Source organism: Stenella coeruleoalba (genome assembly GCF_951394435.1).
Source record: "Stenella coeruleoalba genome assembly, chromosome: 5".
In the NCBI taxonomy this organism is placed as follows: Eukaryota; Metazoa; Chordata; class Mammalia; order Artiodactyla; family Delphinidae; genus Stenella; species Stenella coeruleoalba.
Window position 1 is genome coordinate 143,577,818 of NC_137150.1, and position 4,979 is coordinate 143,582,796.

Here is a 4,979-nt window from a genome sequence, read left to right on the forward strand (position 1 = left end):
GGGAGCTGTTGTGGGGGGGGCGGTTAGGGGTGGGGTGGGGGGGTTAGGGGTAGGGGGCAGTGTCTGCTGACACCCGGGGAGCAGGACTGAAGGACGGGGTTTACATGGGGTCTCAGGGAGTGTCCCACGAGCTGCGCCCCCCTTCCTCCCAGCCCCACCCCTACAATCTGGGGACACTGTGCTCAGTGCTGGAGTCCCTCACCTTCCTCCTGAGTTACAGGACAGCTGGAAGAAAGGAGGGGCCTGCCCCAGCCAGCAGGGAGAAACCCAGGCCTCCTCTGCTCTTGGATCACAGGAAACAAAGGGCCAAGGGCTCAGCTTGGGCTCACGTGCACACGGTCTCGCCTCTGGGCTGCAGCCCATTGGCTGGCGCGTCTCCCAGGCTGCACGGGGAGCCTTCTACCTGCTGTCTCCACAAACATCTGCTCAAGGAGCCCCTGAGCCTCAGGCCTGCCACCCAGCAGGGGTGGCCGAAGGCAGGCAGGCCTCTCACCGGGGCTGGGAAGGGCCATCACACGCGCCAGAAAGAGGGACTCAAACTACCTCTGTGCTTCTCACTCAGCCCGGGCGCCAGGGACCCGCTCTCCAAGGACGTGAGTGAAGATGCCACCCCGGACAAAGGCAGCTGCCTATCCTAGGAAACCTCTGCCGCCCCGTGGCGGCCCAGTGACCCCTGGAGCCAGCGTCCCCCTGCCCCGTGCCGGGGGAGCAGACACAGCAGTGAGGACTCCAAGAAGCACAGAAGGTGCCAGACCCACGGGGCTCGCTTCAGAAATGGCCACTTTCATTCCTGCTTGACGTTTTCTCCTGAGCGTTGCTTTAAAATCTGTCCCTTCCACCCACATAAGGCCCTCCGCCAACTTCTTGTGGGGGGCACAGTCCTGGGCCTGCCCTTCACCAGCACCCCTGGCTCCCCGCGGTGAGGGGGCCCCTGCAGGGGCACCCAGGGCAGAACTGCGGGAAGGGGGCCGCGAGGCAGCGCTGACCTCTGTCACCTGTCACAGGCGGAAACGCCCCTACAGGCCTCACTGAAGAGAGAAGGGCCAGGCCTCAAGGAGCCAGCACTGCGGCCGCTGCGGGACCACCACCCGGGGCCGTGAGCAGAGGCACTGATCCGAACTACAGGGACACCCGCCACACCAGGCGGGGCCCACTTTGGAAGGTGCGTCCCTCCCACAGTCTCCCACACTTGGCTCCGCACCACCGGACGAGTGGAGGGCTGCCGGCTCATGGGCCCATGGCTGGACCGCAGGGTCACGGGGAGCTGCTTGGCCCCATCCCGGGAGCAGCAGGGCCCCCGGGAGGAAAGGCCACCTGTACTGGGGCCTGGGATGGGGGTGCAGAGGAAAGGCGGACGCGGAGCAAGGTTCTCCCCTAGCGAGGCTGGGCCCCCAGCAGGGAGCTCCGAGGACTCCGGCTCCGGCACTGTGGGCAGCCTGGGAGACGGCTGCTTCTGCATGCATTCCGGAGTTCCGAGCTGGCCCCGATTCCAGCCTGTAATCTGAGACCTGCGGCCGGGGATCCCCACGTGGCGAGGAACCCCACGAACACACGTGTGTGCCTGGCGGACACCTGGACACTCAGGACAAGTGTTTCGGATAGGACCCGGGGGACAGCTTTCCTCCCGGAGACGTGTAGAGCGACCCACTGTTCTGGACAGTCTCCAGCGCTGGGCTCCAGCCGCGCCAGGAAGTGTTCCAAGGGGAAGTTGCTCACAATTACAGACTCCAGGCGCAGGAAACGACAGTGGCTTGGCTGGAGACCAGAAGCGCACCGGGGGCTTCTCCACAGGCCCGCGCGGAGACCGACGGTGACAGACGCTTGGAGCGTGCGCCTGGGTTCCCACATGGGGCGAGGCTGCACGTGGGACTCACCGCCCCTTCACTCAGCGCCAGCGCCCCCGCGCCCAGCCGGGCACCAGGGGCCCATGCGCCTGTGCTCTCCCCGGGCCCCAGAGCCACCGGCCCCCGTCCACCCCGACACTCGGAGAGCGAGCAGCCCCGCGCTCCTCCCGCAGCCCCCGGTGCTCGCCCCCGGAGCTCCTGCAGACAGGGGAACCCCACTACCTGCGCGCTCGCGGCCTCCGCTGCTTGGCGCTAGAAGGGACCACACTGCCCACAATGCCCCGCGGCGGCTCGCTTCCGGGAGGCTGGGGGTGGGGGCGCACCTGGTCCCGCCCCCGCCGCACGTCACCGCGGACAGCAGTTGCACGGTCTCTGACACGCGCCCCACCGTGGCACCCGAGGTCCCCGCGGGACGGGCGCAGCAGCCCCGCGCGCACGCCCCGCGCCCCGGGACTCGGGGCTCAGTCCCCACCCCAGCCCATCGCGTCGCCGCCCCCGATCACGCGCCTCTGGCCGCCCAGCGCGGGCTACTCCCCGTGCGTCCAAACGCCCGGCCGCACCCTCCGGAGCCCCCTCCCGAACTCCTCGCGCACCCCTGGCGCCTACCCCCGCAGCGCCTGGCTCTGGTCATACTGATCACAGCTCGGGGTTGTGCTGGAGGCCTCCGGGAACGGACCTGGACAGAGACGCGCCCCCCCGGCGCCGCGCAAGCTGTGACCGCTCTTCCACGAGCGCAGATCCCCTGACTTCTGCACAGCCTGTCCCGCCGCCACCCTGTGCCTTTTCTTCTCGGTTCATTCATTCTGAGATGTTCCTTTCCTAGCCAACCCGCAAACTCAAGCCAGGGACGTGGGTCACTGAGCCAGCAGGAGACAGGACTGTGGGGTTGGAAGGGGCACCCTCCCCCCACGCAGCCGTCTGTAGGATCACCCTGACCCACACTTGCTCTGGTGGTTGACTGGGGACTCCAACGAGGCACAGACTCAGCTTCCCCGAGGGAGGCAGAGTAAATTGGGAGAGGGGCACAAAGACAAAGGAATGGACCAGAGGTCTGTTTGGACCTAGCAGAAGGTCCCCTGGAGGGATCCCAGGAAGGCGACAGGCCAAGGTCTCTCCCCGCTCCTCACGGCAGGACCGACCCCCCTGGACTTGACCTGTCTGGTGCAGTGAGGCCCGTGAAAGTGAGGGATGCCGGCCTCTGAGTCATGGCAGGGAGGTTGCAGGTGCCCAGGCTGTGAGTCTCAGGCTGGAGCAGTGGGAAGCAGCCCCTCTGGCAGCCCCACTGCTCCCCACTCCTCTCTGCTGGGAGGGGGAGAACCCGGAAGCTGGCCTCACAACCTCAGAAAGTGGCTTCGCCCTCCCGCTGCCCTAAAGGATGGCACAAAGGAGCGTGGCCACGGGGCACCCAGCACCAGTGAGCCATTGCCATTGGCCAAGTCTGGGAACTGGCCCAGACCAGCAGTGTGACCCCTTGGGGAGCAGGACGGACAGCACCCTGGGACCGGGACAGGAAGGGTGGGCGCCCATGGCACACACAGGTGTGCACAGGTGTGCAGAGAGCAGCTGCCCCTGAGCAGGCCCACAGTGAGGATCGGCGCTCCGTCCCCCAAGTCCCTCACCCGGTGGTCTCTCTGGCATGTGGGCATGCGTGGAGCCCGAGTAACAGAGCCCAAGCCTTGCTGTGATCCCTGGCCACACAGAGCTCAGGGCTCCTGCATTAGCTGGGCCCGGGGCGGGGTGGGGGGTGTCACTGGCCCGAAGGGGTCTTGGGCGGGCTCAGCCCAGCTGGGGCTGCAGTGTCTGGCTGGGCCATGGTGCCCAACAGCACCCCATGGGCATTGTCACCAGGAGGCCGCTCCTCCACGGGAAGAGGGAAGGGCTTCCAGAGTCCAGGATGTGATCCTGCTGCCAGGAGCAGCCCGGACGCCAGGGCACAGGGTCCCAGAGGCCCCGCAGGTGCAGCTGGCTGGAAAGTGGGATTGCCAAGCAGACATGCAGAATCAAGTGGCCTGGGGCGAGCGGCCATTTTGGAGGATGGATCTCGCACTTCAGTCATCGTAGCTTTAAGTGGTTCTCTCGGCTTTAACAGTCTATTCGTCAGATGTTTACGTGCCGGCTCCACGCAGGATCGGGGTAGCTGCCGCGGGGGTCACAGAGGGAGCGAGAGCTGGTCCCTGGGTGGACCAATGGTCGGGAGGGGTCAGGATGGGCCCGGCGGTGCTGAACCACAGCCTCACCAGGCTGCAGGCTCCAGTCATGCCTACTCACAGAAATGTCCAGAGTCTACTGCCCCACGAGACCCCCCCCTCTCAAAGGGGAGCTCAGGCACGCTCAGCAGTTGTAGTGAATGACAGCCCCCAGCCCATACCTGGCCCACCCAGCCCTGTCTCCCCACGACGGGGTGCCCCAGCCTGTCAGCTCCAGGCGTCCCCAGCTCACCACCTCCTGGGACACACACCCCCCAGAGTGTATCCCATCCCCCTTCCCTCCCCTTCCCTCTCCACCACCACGTAGAGCCCCGCACCCCAAGTCCAGGTTGAGATAGCGAGGGGCCTGCTCACCGCTGTGCAGGCCAGCCTGTCGGGGTCCCAATCCGGGGCACGACTCCCCTGGGAAGACTTCAAGGGAGGCTCATCTTTGGGGGTCTGTGGCACCCAGTCTCCCAAAGGGCTTCGCCCAGGCTTCGGGGGTCTGGTGGTGGACTTCTCCCCACTGCCAGCTCCTACCCAGGCCCCTCGGGCTCTGCGGGGAAACCCTGGCCTAACCCAGGGAAATGGTCCATCCCCGAAAGGAGGGCCCAGGGACGGGCTGTGGGGTGGCCTTGAGCTGCGCCAAGGAGACAGTGGGGAAGGAATGTGATCCTCACAGACCAGAGGAGCTGACTGTCCTCGACTGCAAAATGCCCAACAAGGGAGCACGGAAAGGAGACAGGAGCCACGGTGACCCGGGCTGAGTGAGCCCAGCCTGAGAGGTGTGGGAGCATGGAGAGAAGGATGAGGGAGAGAGAGACGGAGAGACACAGAGAGGCCGGGGGGTGGAGACCAGGACACACCGGCGGTGCTCAGTGCGGGAGGGACACAGGGCCCTGGACCCGCCCAGCACACCTGGGCCGCCCCAGGCTCAGGGCCCCTTGGG